Genomic DNA, 15,525 nt, shown 5'->3' with positions numbered 1-15,525 from the left:
CAGGGCAGGGCCTGTTCTTTCTGCTTGCGTGTGTGCTTCTGCTGAGGCAGGTGCCTCGCACAGCCTCACTTTAGTCTTCAGGGTGCAGGTACAGTGGGCACTCATCCCTCGCAGGGAGGTACAGTCCCTTGGCAGACCCATGCCCATGCCCAGCTCACTGCTGGCTCTGCCCTTTGCTTCTTGCAATAGCTCGTCCCTCATGGCAACACACAGGGGAGCGGGCAGACAGCAGGCACCTGCCTGGCCAGGTGGGGACTGCAATGCTGCTGTGCCGGAGACCTGCACTGCTCCCCTCCCTCCCAAGGAGCAGGGGAAATGCCTGTTGGGACATTTTCTTCCTGGGGGCTCTGAACGCATGTCAGACCTGCTTGTGCTCCATCATCAGCTTTTTCAGCGTTGAGTCATATTGGTTCCATGTTTCAGCCTCAAGATTTTTGAGCTTATGGGCCATCAGTATGCGATGCCTTCTTTCTTCTATCTTAGCGCGTACAGAGCGCGCTCCCTGCAGGCAAGGAAAACACATCCGCATGCAGCGTTAGTCTCCTAGGACTGGGCACAGGCAGGAGCACAGGGACGGTGGGCAGCCACATCTGCTGCTTCTGCCCTGCTCTGGAATCTCCCAGGGGAAACGGGGCTGGGAAATGCCTATGGCGTACCGTTGTTGAAGGGTCCTGAGGATTATCCAGGCACTCAGGGGTCCTAGGCTTTGGGTAAGCTGGAGGTCTTGGTTTCTTCAGCTCCTCCTCAGATCCCTCGTAAATTGGTGGCATTAATCTAGAAAGACAGAACAGGCTTAGTTTATGGGGGTACACTTGGAGGCAGTTACTCAGAGCTGGGCTCGCAGCTCACATCTTATCTCCAGCACCACAAAATGCTTCTGGCACAGGAAGACCACGACCACACCAGGACGACAGCTGTCCCTTTGATGTTTCCAGTGCCTTTTGGCATGAGCACATTCACTGCAGCCAAGGGAAACATCTCACTGGCACAAAACCATCTGACTTCCTCCACTTGTGTGGGGAAAAAGGGACAGAATTGTCCCAAGGCCTCACTCAGGCCCGTACTTGTAGGATGTGTTGCTAAGTCGAACACAGACGCACACCATCAGACATGGCGCCATTGGCCCTTTGCACCCACAGCCTTCCCCTCGGGACCTGTGTCATGCCTCAGTTATGGGGTGCAGAGAGATCCCTGGGTTGGCATCGCACCCAGCTCCTTCCCGTGTCACGAGGAAGGGGAAGACGACAACACCTGGAACCCCAGAACACGGCTCAGGGCCTCAGGGCCTCCAGGGCTGTTCCCAGGCCTCAGCTAGACCGGTGCACACTTACTCTGCCTGTGCTGTCCTTGGTTGCTGTGGCACTTGCTGCCACTCCTTTGGTGCCTTCTGGCTCGTAGGCATTTGGCCTTTCAACTTCTCCTTTATTCTCTTCTTCAGCATCTTATCACACTCCTTTCTCACAATGTGGGAAGGAACTCGCGTGCACTTGAGTATTTGGCAGAACGATTTCTGCAAAAGGAGAAGAGAGTCTCGTAAAGAACTGCTGCAAGCAGCTGAGGCTGCTCCTCCCAGTGCGTTCCTGCAGGAAATGGCTCTGAGCAGCAGCGGGCCACGCTCTCCAATGGGGTCTCCTACCAACAGACAGTGCTTTCAAGGCTGCAGCCCTTGCTCCCTGAGCCCAGGGCAGGGCCTGTTCTTTCTGCTTGCGTGTGTGCTTCTGCTGAGGCAGGTGCCTCGCACAGCCTCACTTTAGTCTTCAGGGTGCAGGTACAGTGGGCACTCATCCCTCGCAGGGAGGTACAGTCCCTTGGCAGACCCATGCCCATGCCCAGCTCACTGCTGGCTCTGCCCTTTGCTTCTTGCAATAGCTCGTCCCTCATGGCAACACACAGGGGAGCGGGCAGACAGCAGGCACCTGCCTGGCCAGGTGGGGACTGCAATGCTGCTGTGCCGGAGACCTGCACTGCTCCCCTCCCTCCCAAGGAGCAGGGGAAATGCCTGTTGGGACATTTTCTTCCTGGGGGCTCTGAACGCATGTCAGACCTGCTTGTGCTCCATCATCAGCTTTTTCAGCTTTGAGTCATATTGGTTCCATGTTTCAGCCTCAAGATTTTTGAGCTTATGGGCCATCAGTATGCGATGCCTTCTTTCTTCTATCTTAGCGCGTACAGAGCGCGCTCCCTGCAGGCAAGGAAAACACATCCGCATGCAGCGTTAGTCTCCTAGGACTGGGCACAGGCAGGAGCACAGGGACGGTGGGCAGCCACATCTGCTGCTTCTGCCCTGCTCTGGAATCTCCCAGGGGAAACGGGGCTGGGAAATGCCTATGGCGTACCGTTGTTGAAGGGTCCTGAGGATTATCCAGGCACTCAGGGGTCCTAGGCTTTGGGTAAGCTGGAGGTCTTGGTTTCTTCAGCTCCTCCTCAGATCCCTCGTAAATTGGTGCCATTAATCTAGAAAGACAGAACAGGCTTAGTTTATGGGGGTACACTTGGAGGCAGTTACTCAGAGCTGGGCTCGCAGCTCACAGCTTATCTCCAGCACCACAAAATGCTTCTGGCACAGGAAGACCACGACCACACCAGGACGACAGCTGTCCCTTTGATGTTTCCAGTGCCTTTTGGCATGAGCACATTCACTGCAGCCAAGGGAAACATCTCACTGGCACAAAACCATCTGACTTCCTCCACTTGTGTGGGGAAAAAGGGACAGAATTGTCCCAAGGCCTCACTCAGGCCCGTACTTGTAGGATGTGTTGCTAAGTCGAACACAGACGCACACCATCAGACATGGCGCCATTGGCCCTTTGCACCCACAGCCTTCCCCTCGGGACCTGTGTCATGCCTCAGTTATGGGGTGCAGAGAGATCCCTGGGTTGGCATCGCACCCAGCTCCTTCCCGTGTCACGAGGAAGGGGAAGACGACAAGACCTGGAACCCCAGAACACGGCTCAGGGCCTCAGGGCCTCCAGGGCTGTTCCCAGGCCTCAGCTAGACCGGTGCACACTTACTCTGCCTGTGCTGTCCTTGGTTGCTGTGGCACTTGCTGCCACTCCTTTGGTGCCTTCTGGCTCGTAGGCATTTGGCCTTTCAACTTCTCCTTTATTCTCTTCTTCAGCATCTTATCACACTCCTTTCTCACAATGTGGGAAGGAACTCGCGTGCACTTGAGTATTTGGCAGAACGATTTCTGCAAAAGGAGAAGAGAGTCTCGTAAAGAACTGCTGCAAGCAGCTGAGGCTGCTCCTCCCAGTGCGTTCCTGCAGGAAATGGCTCTGAGCAGCAGCGGGCCACGCTCTCCAATGGGGTCTCCTACCAACAGACAGTGCTTTCAAGGCTGCAGCCCTTGCTCCCTGAGCCCAGGGCAGGGCCTGCCCTTTCTGCTTGCGTGTGTGCTTCTGCTGAGGCAGGTGCCTCGCACAGCCTCACTTTAGTCTTCAGGGTGCAGGTACAGCGGGCACTCATCCCTCGCAGGGAGGTACAGTCCCTTGGCAGACCCATGCCCATGCCCAGCTCACTGCTGGCTCTGCCCTTTGCTTCTTGCAATAGCTCGTCCCTCATGGCAACACACAGGGGAGCGGGCAGACAGCAGGCACCTGCCTGGCCAGGTGGGGACTGCAATGCTGCTGTGCCGGAGACCTGCACTGCTCCCCTCCCTCCCAAGGAGCAGGGGAAATGCCTGTTGGGACATTTTCTTCCTGGGGGCTCTGAACGCATGTCAGACCTGCTTGTGCTCCATCATCAGCTTTTTCAGCGTTGAGTCATATTGGTTCCATGTTTCAGCCTCAAGATTTTTGAGCTTATGGGCCATCAGTATGCGATGCCTTCTTTCTTCTATCTTAGCGCGTACAGAGCGCGCTCCCTGCAGGCAAGGAAAACACATCCGCATGCAGCGTTAGTCTCCTAGGACTGGGCACAGGCAGGAGCACAGGGACGGTGGGCAGCCACATCTGCTGCTTCTGCCCTGCTCTGGAATCTCCCAGGGGAAACAGGGCTGGGAAATGCCTATGGCGTACCGTTGTTGAAGGGTCCTGAGGATTATCCAGGCACTCAGGGGTCCTAGGCTTTGGGTAAGCTGGAGGTCTTGGTTTCTTCAGCTCCTCCTCAGATCCCTCCTAAATTGGTGCCATTAATCTAGAAAGACAGAACAGGCTTAGTTTATGGGGGTACACTTGGAGGCAGTTACTCAGAGCTGGGCTCGCAGCTCACAGCTTATCTCCAGCACCACAAAATGCTTCTGGCACAGGAAGACCACCACCACACCAGGACGACAGCTGTCCCTTTGATGTTTCCAGTGCCTTTTGGCATGAGCACATTCACTGCAGCCAAGGGAAACATCTCACTGGCACAAAACCATCTGACTTCCTCCACTTGTGTGGGGAAAAAGGGACAGAATTGTCCCAAGGCCTCACTCAGGCCCGTACTTGTAGGATGTGTTGCTAAGTCGAACACAGACGCACACCATCAGACATGGCGCCATTGGCCCTTTGCACCCACAGCCTTCCCCTCGGGACCTGTGTCATGCCTCAGTTATGGGGTGCAGAGAGATCCCTGGGTTGGCATCGCACCCAGCTCCTTCCCGTGTCACGAGGAAGGGGAAGACGACAAGGCCTGGAACCCCAGAACACGGCTCAGGGCCTCAGGGCCTCCAGGGCTGTTCCCAGGCCTCAGCTAGACCGGTGCACACTTACTCTGCCTGTGCTGTCCTTGGTTGCTGTGGCACTTGCTGCCACTCCTTTGGTGCCTTCTGGCTCGTAGGCATTTGGCCTTTCAACTTCTCCTTTATTCTCTTCTTCAGCATCTTATCACACTCCTTTCTCACAATGTGGGAAGGAACTCGCGTGCACTTGAGTATTTGGCAGAACGATTTCTGCAAAAGGAGAAGAGAGTCTCGTAAAGAACTGCTGCAAGCAGCTGAGGCTGCTCCTCCCAGTGCGTTCCTGCAGGAAATGGCTCTGAGCAGCAGCGGGCCACGCTCTCCAATGGGGTCTCCTACCAACAGACGGTGCTTTCAAGGCTGCAGCCCTTGCTCCCTGAGCCCAGGGCAGGGCCTGTTCTTTCTGCTTGCGTGTGTGCTTCTGCTGAGGCAGGTGCCTCGCACAGCCTCACTTTAGTCTTCAGGGTGCAGGTACAGTGGGCACTCATCCCTCGCAGGGAGGTACAGTCCCTTGGCAGACCCATGCCCATGCCCAGCTCACTGCTGGCTCTGCCCTTTGCTTCTTGCAATAGCTCGTCCCTCATGGCAACACACAGGGGAGCGGGCAGACAGCAGGCACCTGCCTGGCCAGGTGGGGACTGCAATGCTGCTGTGCCGGAGACCTGCACTGCTCCCCTCCCTCCCAAGGAGCAGGGGAAATGCCTGTTGGGACATTTTCTTCCTGGGGGCTCTGAACGCATGTCAGACCTGCTTGTGCTCCATCATCAGCTTTGTCAGCGTTGAGTCATATTGGTTCCATGTTTCAGCCTCAAGATTTTTGAGCTTATGGGCCATCAGTATGCGATGCCTTCTTTCTTCTATCTTAGCGCGTACAGAGCGCGCTCCCTGCAGGCAAGGAAAACACATCCGCATGCAGCGTTAGTCTCCTAGGACTGGGCACAGGCAGGAGCACAGGGACGGTGGGCAGCCACATCTGCTGCTTCTGCCCTGCTCTGGAATCTCCCAGGGGAAACGGGGCTGGGAAATGCCTATGGCGTACCGTTGTTGAAGGGTCCTGAGGATTATCCAGGCACTCAGGGGTCCTAGGCTTTGGGTAAGCTGGAGGTCTTGGTTTCTTCAGCTCCTCCTCAGATCCCTCCTAAATTGGTGGCATTAATCTAGAAAGACAGAACAGGCTTAGTTTATGGGGGTACACTTGGAGGCAGTTACTCAGAGCTGGGCTCGCAGCTCACAGCTTATCTCCAGCACCACAAAATGCTTCTGGCACAGGAAGACCACCACCACACCAGGACGACAGCTGTCCCTTTGATGTTTCCAGTGCCTTTTGGCATGAGCACATTCACTGCAGCCAAGGGAAACATCTCACTGGCACAAAACCATCTGACTTCCTCCACTTGTGTGGGGAAAAAGGGACAGAATTGTCCCAAGGCCTCACTCAGGCCCGTACTTGTAGGATGTGTTGCTAAGTCGAACACAGACGCACACCATCAGACATGGCGCCATTGGCCCTTTGCACCCACAGCCTTCCCCTCGGGACCTGTGTCATGCCTCAGTTATGGGGTGCAGAGAGATCCCTGGGTTGGCATCGCACCCAGCTCCTTCCCGTGTCACGAGGAAGGGGAAGACGACAACACCTGGAACCCCAGAACACGGCTCAGGGGCTCAGGGCCTCCAGGGCTGTTCCCAGGCCTCAGCTAGACCGGTGCACACTTACTCTGCCTGTGCTGTCCTTGGTTGCTGTGGCACTTGCTGCCACTCCTTTGGTGCCTTCTGGCTCGTAGGCATTTGGCCTTTCAACTTCTCCTTTATTCTCTTCTTCAGCATCTTATCAGACTCCTTTCTCACAATGTGGGAAGGAACTCGCGTGCACTTGAGTATTTGGCAGAACGATTTCTGCAAAAGGAGAAGAGAGTCTCGTAAAGAACTGCTGCAAGCAGCTGAGGCTGCTCCTCCCAGTGCGTTCCTGCAGGAAATGGCTCTGAGCAGCAGCGGGCCACGCTCTCCAATGGGGTCTCCTACCAACAGACAGTGCTTTCAAGGCTGCAGCCCTTGCTCCCTGAGCCCAGGGCAGGGCCTGTTCTTTCTGCTTGCGTGTGTGCTTCTGCTGAGGCAGGTGCCTCGCACAGCCTCACTTTAGTCTTCAGGGTGCAGGTACAGCGGGCACTCATCCCTCGCAGGGAGGTACAGTCCCTTGGCAGACCCATGCCCATGCCCAGCTCACTGCTGGCTCTGCCCTTTGCTTCTTGCAATAGCTCGTCCCTCATGGCAACACACAGGGGAGCGGGCAGACAGCAGGCACCTGCCTGGCCAGGTGGGGACTGCAATGCTGCTGTGCCGGAGACCTGCACTGCTCCCCTCCCTCCCAAGGAGCAGGGGAAATGCCTGTTGGGACATTTTCTTCCTGGGGGCTCTGAACGCATGTCAGACCTGCTTGTGCTCCATCATCAGCTTTTTCAGCGTTGAGTCATATTGGTTCCATGTTTCAGCCTCAAGATTTTTGAGCTTATGGGCCATCAGTATGCGATGCCTTCTTTCTTCTATCTTAGCGCGTACAGAGCGCGCTCCCTGCAGGCAAGGAAAACACATCCGCATGCAGCGTTAGTCTCCTAGGACTGGGCACAGGCAGGAGCACAGGGACGGTGGGCAGCCACATCTGCTGCTTCTGCCCTGCTCTGGAATCTCCCAGGGGAAACGGGGCTGGGAAATGCCTATGGCGTACCGTTGTTGAAGGGTCCTGAGGATTATCCAGGCACTCAGGGGTCCTAGGCTTTGGGTAAGCTGGAGGTCTTGGTTTCTTCAGCTCCTCCTCAGATCCCTCCTAAATTGGTGCCATTAATCTAGAAAGACAGAACAGGCTTAGTTTATGGGGGTACACTTGGAGGCAGTTACTCAGAGCTGGGCTCGCAGCTCACAGCTTATCTCCAGCACCACAAAATGCTTCTGGCACAGGAAGACCACAACCACACCAGGACGACAGCTGTCCCTTTGATGTTTCCAGTGCCTTTTGGCATGAGCACATTCACTGCAGCCAAGGGAAACATCTCACTGGCACAAAACCATCTGACTTCCTCCACTTGTGTGGGGAAAAAGGGACAGAATTGTCCCAAGGCCTCACTCAGGCCCGTACTTGTAGGATGTGTTGCTAAGTCGAACACAGACGCACACCATCAGACATGGCGCCATTGGCCCTTTGCACCCACAGCCTTCCCCTCGGGACCTGTGTCATGCCTCAGTTATGGGGTGCAGAGAGATCCCTGGGTTGGCATCGCACCCAGCTCCTTCCCGTGTCACGAGGAAGGGGAAGACGACAACACCTGGAACCCCAGAACACGGCTCAGGGGCTCAGGGCCTCCAGGGCTGTTCCCAGGCCTCAGCTAGACCGGTGCACACTTACTCTGCCTGTGCTGTCCTTGGTTGCTGTGGCACTTGCTGCCACTCCTTTGGTGCCTTCTGGCTCGTAGGCATTTGGCCTTTCAACTTCTCCTTTATTCTCTTCTTCAGCATCTTATCACACTCCTTTCTCACAATGTGGGAAGGAACTCGCGTGCACTTGAGTATTTGGCAGAACGATTTCTGCAAAAGGAGAAGAGAGTCTCGTAAAGAACTGCTGCAAGCAGCTGAGGCTGCTCCTCCCAGTGCGTTCCTGCAGGAAATGGCTCTGAGCAGCAGCGGGCCACGCTCTCCAATGGGGTCTCCTACCAACAGACAGTGCTTTCAAGGCTGCAGCCCTTGCTCCCTGAGCCCAGGGCAGGGCCTGCCCTTTCTGCTTGCGTGTGTGCTTCTGCTGAGGCAGGTGCCTCGCACAGCCTCACTTTAGTCTTCAGGGTGCAGGTACAGCGGGCACTCATCCCTCGCAGGGAGGTACAGTCCCTTGGCAGACCCATGCCCATGCCCAGCTCACTGCTGGCTCTGCCCTTTGCTTCTTGCAATAGCTCGTCCCTCATGGCAACACACAGGGGAGCGGGCAGACAGCAGGCACCTGCCTGGCCAGGTGGGGACTGCAATGCTGCTGTGCCGGAGACCTGCACTGCTCCCCTCCCTCCCAAGGAGCAGGGGAAATGCCTGTTGGGACATTTTCTTCCTGGGGGCTCTGAACGCATGTCAGACCTGCTTGTGCTCCATCATCAGCTTTTTCAGCGTTGAGTCATATTGGTTCCATGTTTCAGCCTCAAGATTTTTGAGCTTATGGGCCATCAGTATGCGATGCCTTCTTTCTTCTATCTTAGCGCGTACAGAGCGCGCTCCCTGCAGGCAAGGAAAACACATCCGCATGCAGCGTTAGTCTCCTAGGACTGGGCACAGGCAGGAGCACAGGGACGGTGGGCAGCCACATCTGCTGCTTCTGCCCTGCTCTGGAATCTCCCAGGGGAAACGGGGCTGGGAAATGCCTATGGCGTACCGTTGTTGAAGGGTCCTGAGGATTATCCAGGCACTCAGGGGTCCTAGGCTTTGGGTAAGCTGGAGGTCTTGGTTTCTTCAGCTCCTCCTCAGATCCCTCGTAAATTGGTGCCATTAATCTAGAAAGACAGAACAGGCTTAGTTTATGGGGGTACACTTGGAGGCAGTTACTCAGAGCTGGGCTCGCAGCTCACAGCTTATCTCCAGCACCACAAAATGCTTCTGGCACAGGAAGACCACCACCACACCAGGACGACAGCTGTCCCTTTGATGTTTCCAGTGCCTTCTGGCATGAGCACATTCACTGCAGCCAAGGGAAACATCTCACTGGCACAAAACCATCTGACTTCCTCCACTTGTGTGGGGAAAAAGGGACAGAATTGTCCCAAGGCCTCACTCAGGCCCGTACTTGTAGGATGTGTTGCTAAGTCGAACACAGACGCACACCATCAGACATGGCGCCATTGGCCCTTTGCACCCACAGCCTTCCCCTCGGGACCTGTGTCATGCCTCAGTTATGGGGTGCAGAGAGATCCCTGGGTTGGCATCGCACCCAGCTCCTTCCCGTGTCACGAGGAAGGGGAAGACGACAACACCTGGAACCCCAGAACACGGCTCAGGGCCTCAGGGCCTCCAGGGCTGTTCCCAGGCCTCAGCTAGACCGGTGCACACTTACTCTGCCTGTGCTGTCCTTGGTTGCTGTGGCACTTGCTGCCACTCCTTTGGTGCCTTCTGGCTCGTAGGCATTTGGCCTTTCAACTTCTCCTTTATTCTCTTCTTCAGCATCTTATCACACTCCTTTCTCACAATGTGGGAAGGAACTCGCGTGCACTTGAGTATTTGGCAGAACGATTTCTGCAAAACGAGAAGAGAGTCTCGTAAAGAACTGCTGCAAGCAGCTGAGGCTGCTCCTCCCAGTGCGTTCCTGCAGGAAATGGCTCTGAGCAGCAGCGGGCCACGCTCTCCAATGGGGTCTCCTACCAACAGACAGTGCTTTCAAGGCTGCAGCCCTTGCTCCCTGAGCCCAGGGCAGGGCCTGCCCTTTCTGCTTGCGTGTGTGCTTCTGCTGAGGCAGGTGCCTCGCACAGCCTCACTTTAGTCTTCAGGGTGCAGGTACAGCGGGCACTCATCCCTCGCAGGGAGGTACAGTCCCTTGGCAGACCCATGCCCATGCCCAGCTCACTGCTGGCTCTGCCCTTTGCTTCTTGCAATAGCTCGTCCCTCATGGCAACACACAGGGGAGCGGGCAGACAGCAGGCACCTGCCTGGCCAGGTGGGGACTGCAATGCTGCTGTGCCGGAGACCTGCACTGCTCCCCTCCCTCCCAAGGAGCAGGGGAAATGCCTGTTGGGACATTTTCTTCCTGGGGGCTCTGAACGCATGTCAGACCTGCTTGTGCTCCATCATCAGCTTTTTCAGCGTTGAGTCATATTGGTTCCATGTTTCAGCCTCAAGATTTTTGAGCTTATGGGCCATCAGTATGCGATGCCTTCTTTCTTCTATCTTAGCGCGTACAGAGCGCGCTCCCTGCAGGCAAGGAAAACACATCCGCATGCAGCGTTAGTCTCCTAGGACTGGGCAAAGGCAGGAGCACAGGGACGGTGGGCAGCCACATCTGCTGCTTCTGCCCTGCTCTGGAATCTCCCAGGGGAAACGGGGCTGGGAAATGCCTATGGCGTACCGTTGTTGAAGGGTCCTGAGGATTATCCAGGCACTCAGGGGTCCTAGGCTTTGGGTAAGCTGGAGGTCTTGGTTTCTTCAGCTCCTCCTCAGATCCCTCCTAAATTGGTGCCATTAATCTAGAAAGACAGAACAGGCTTAGTTTATGGGGGTACACTTGGAGGCAGTTACTCAGAGCTGGGCTCGCAGCTCACAGCTTATCTCCAGCACTTGGGACTAAAAAAGAGATTATTAAAATTAGCTTCCGGGGTGCAGTCCCTCCTACTGGAGCATGCGCAGTCTCCTCTGGGGTCTCTTCTGGGGGTCTCTAGGGGTCTTCCATGCTGAAGGCTCGCAGTCTTCCTCTTCCCCTTTGTACTTACTGGGCACCATCCCAAGTTTACAGAACACCTTCTTCAAAACACCTTCTTCAAATCTTGTCTCCCAGCCGCTTCTCAGCTTCTTTCTCGGCCCCCCCCCTAACCAGATACCAAAGATCCACATAGTATCCCATAACAGTCACTAGTTGTTATCAGTTGTTCTGAAACTCCCAGACACACGGGTAATTAAAACATTCTTCCCCAGCCATTCACAGACACATCTATAGCAGTGTTAGAAATAGAAGTCCGGAATAACAAAAGCAAACAGGTTCATAAATTTAAGAAGTGATAAATTGGCTAGAATGAGGAATGAGGGGGAGACTGGGACACACTGCAGCTGTGGTTCAAGCATTGAATTGCCAGTGCAGGGCCCAGAGGCAGACAGGATTCAAACATTTCAAACAGAATTGTTCTTTATGGACACGAATTGTTAAAACATTCCTCACAATCCCTTATCTTCTTTTCAATATCCCCAATTCGTGTCTCTTCTGTTATTAATAATTGGATTTCATCAGTTTGTTCTTGGAGGGTCCAATTCTTAAACATCATAATTGACATATCCCCTTCCCTTTTTAATGAAGTTATTACAAATGTACTATTTATCACCCGGTGTATTAATAATGTAAGACAAGGTATCATACAAGGTATATACAATAACATAATTACACCACATGACAATAAAAATAACACTCTTTTAACCCATGGTCCACCAGGCAGCCATGAAAATAAATCCCATTCCATATCCTTCCAGGTTTGTGTTTGCTCACTCACCTCCCCCCCTTCCTTCTCTGGGATGGGAGAGAGAAATGGGAAAGTGAAGCCTGTGAGTTGAGATAAAAACAAGAAAATAATAACAATAATAATAATAACAATAATGATGATAATAGTACTACTAGTAATAATGTGTACAAAACAAGTGATGCACAATGCAATTGCTCACCACCTGCTGTCCGATGCCCAACCTAACCCCGAGCAGTACGGCCCTCCTCCCAGCCTGCCTGCTGACAGGACAGTGAGAAGCTGAATTTGGCTTGGTCCTTGGCTTGGTGTAAGCACTGCTCTGTAACAATTAAAAACAATTAAAACACCAGCATATTATTAACATTCTTCTCATCCTAAACCAGAACATAACATTCTATCAGTTACTAGGAAGAAACACCCTTTTTATCAATCTTTAAACAGCAATTACTAAAGCTAAATTTTCCACAGACTTCTCCTTCTTGTGCTAGTAAATAATCCAAAGCTAGGCAATTTTGATACAACGCAGTTCTCATCTTTATAACTCATTTAAATCAGTTCTCATCATTTATAACAGTCTCCTAGGACTGGGCACAGGCAGGAGCACAGGGACGGTGGGCAGCCACATCTGCTGCTTCTGCCCTGCTCTGGAATCTCCCAGGGGAAACGGGGCTGGGAAATGCCTATGGCGTACCGTTGTTGAAGGGTCCTGAGGATTATCCAGGCACTCAGGGGTCCTAGGCTTTGGGTAAGCTGGAGGTCTTGGTTTCTTCAGCTCCTCCTCAGATCCCTCGTAAATTGGTGCCATTAATCTAGAAAGACAGAACAGGCTTAGTTTATGGGGGTACACTTGGAGGCAGTTACTCAGAGCTGGGCTCGCAGCTCACATCTTATCTCCAGCACCACAAAATGCTTCTGGCACAGGAAGACCACCACCACACCAGGACGACAGCTGTCCCTTTGATGTTTCCAGTGCCTTTTGGCATGAGCACATTCACTGCAGCCAAGGGAAACATCTCACTGGCACAAAACCATCTGACTTCCTCCACTTGTGTGGGGAAAAAGGGACAGAATTGTCCCAAGGCCTCACTCAGGCCCGTACTTGTAGGATGTGTTGCTAAGTCGAACACAGACGCACACCATCAGACATGGCGCCATTGGCCCTTTGCACCCACAGCCTTCCCCTCGGGACCTGTGTCATGCCTCAGTTATGGGGTGCAGAGAGATCCCTGGGTTGGCATCGCACCCAGCTCCTTCCCGTGTCACGAGGAAGGGGAAGACGACAACACCTGCAACCCCAGAACACGGCTCAGGGCCTCAGGGCCTCCAGGGCTGTTCCCAGGCCTCAGCTAGACCGGTGCACACTTACTCTGCCTGTGCTGTCCTTGGTTGCTGTGGCACTTGCTGCCACTCCTTTGGTGCCTTCTGGCTCGTAGGCATTTGGCCTTTCAACTTCTCCTTTATTCTCTTCTTCAGCATCTTATCACACTCCTTTCTCACAATGTGGGAAGGAACTCGCGTGCACTTGAGTATTTGGCAGAACGATTTCTGCAAAACGAGAAGAGAGTCTCGTAAAGAACTGCTGCAAGCAGCTGAGGCTGCTCCTCCCAGTGCGTTCCTGCAGGAAATGGCTCTGAGCAGCAGCGGGCCACGCTCTCCAATGGGGTCTCCTACCAACAGACAGTGCTTTCAAGGCTGCAGCCCTTGCTCCCTGAGCCCAGGGCAGGGCCTGCCCTTTCTGCTTGCGTGTGTGCTTCTGCTGAGGCAGGTGCCTCGCACAGCCTCACTTTAGTCTTCAGGGTGCAGGTACAGCGGGCACTCATCCCTCGCAGGGAGGTACAGTCCCTTGGCAGACCCATGCCCATGCCCAGCTCACTGCTGGCTCTGCCCTTTGCTTCTTGCAATAGCTCGTCCCTCATGGCAACACACAGGGGAGCGGGCAGACAGCAGGCACCTGCCTGGCCAGGTGGGGACTGCAATGCTGCTGTGCCGGAGACCTGCACTGCTCCCCTCCCTCCCAAGGAGCAGGGGAAATGCCTGTTGGGACATTTTCTTCCTGGGGGCTCTGAACGCATGTCAGACCTGCTTGTGCTCCATCATCAGCTTTTTCAGCGTTGAGTCATATTGGTTCCATGTTTCAGCCTCAAGATTTTTGAGCTTATGGGCCATCAGTATGCGATGCCTTCTTTCTTCTATCTTAGCGCGTACAGAGCGCGCTCCCTGCAGGCAAGGAAAACACATCCGCATGCAGCGTTAGTCTCCTAGGACTGGGCACAGGCAGGAGCACAGGGACGGTGGGCAGCCACATCTGCTGCTTCTGCCCTGCTCTGGAATCTCCCAGGGGAAACGGGGCTGGGAAATGCCTATGGCGTACCGTTGTTGAAGGGTCCTGAGGATTATCCAGGCACTCAGGGGTCCTAGGCTTTGGGTAAGCTGGAGGTCTTGGTTTCTTCAGCTCCTCCTCAGATCCCTCGTAAATTGGTGCCATTAATCTAGAAAGACAGAACAGGCTTAGTTTATGGGGGTACACTTGGAGGCAGTTACTCAGAGCTGGGCTCGCAGCTCACAGCTTATCTCCAGCACCACAAAATGCTTCTGGCACAGGAAGACCACCACCACACCAGGACGACAGCTGTCCCTTTGATGTTTCCAGTGCCTTTTGGCATGAGCACATTCACTGCAGCCAAGGGAAACATCTCACTGGCACAAAACCATCTGACTTCCTCCACTTGTGTGGGGAAAAAGGGACAGAATTGTCCCAAGGCCTCACTCAGGCCCGTACTTGTAGGATGTGTTGCTAAGTCGAACACAGACGCACACCATCAGACATGGCGCCATTGGCCCTTTGCACCCACAGCCTTCCCCTCGGGACCTGTGTCATGCCTCAGTTATGGGGTGCAGAGAGATCCCTGGGTTGGCATCGCACCCAGCTCCTTCCCGTGTCACGAGGAAGGGGAAGACGACAAGACCTGGAACCCCAGAACACGGCTCAGGGGCTCAGGGCCTCCAGGGCTGTTCCCAGGCCTCAGCTAGACCGGTGCACACTTACTCTGCCTGTGCTGTCCTTGGCTGCTGTGGCACTTGCTGCCACTCCTTTGGTGCCTTCTGGCTCGTAGGCATTTGGCCTTTCAACTTCTCCTTTATTCTCTTCTTCAGCATCTTATCACACTCCTTTCTCACAATGTGGGAAGGAACTCGCGTGCACTTGAGTATTTGGCAGAACGATTTCTGCAAAACGAGAAGAGAGTCTCGTAAAGAACTGCTGCAAGCAGCTGAGGCTGCTCCTCCCAGTGCGTTCCTGCAGGAAATGGCTCTGAGCAGCAACGGGCCACGCTCTCCAATGGGGTCTCCTACCAACAGACAGTGCTTTCAAGGCTGCAGCCCTTGCTCCCTGAGCCCAGGGCAGGGCCTGTTCTTTCTGCTTGCGTGTGTGCTTCTGCTGAGGCAGGTGCCTCGCACAGCCTCACTTTAGTCTTCAGGGTGCAGGTACAGCGGGCACTCATCCCTCGCAGGGAGGTACAGTCCCTTGGCAGACCCATGCCCATGCCCAGCTCACTGCTGGCTCTGCCCTTTGCTTCTTGCAATAGCTCGTCCCTCATGGCAACACACAGGGGAGCGGGCAGACAGCAGGCACCTGCCTGGCCAGGTGGGGACTGCAATGCTGCTGTGCCGGAGACCTGCACTGCTCCCCTC

Source organism: Aythya marila, assembly GCF_965140915.1.
Source record: "Aythya marila genome assembly, chromosome: Z".
Taxonomy (NCBI): Eukaryota; Metazoa; Chordata; class Aves; order Anseriformes; family Anatidae; genus Aythya; species Aythya marila.
This window is presented reverse-complemented; position numbering follows the sequence as displayed.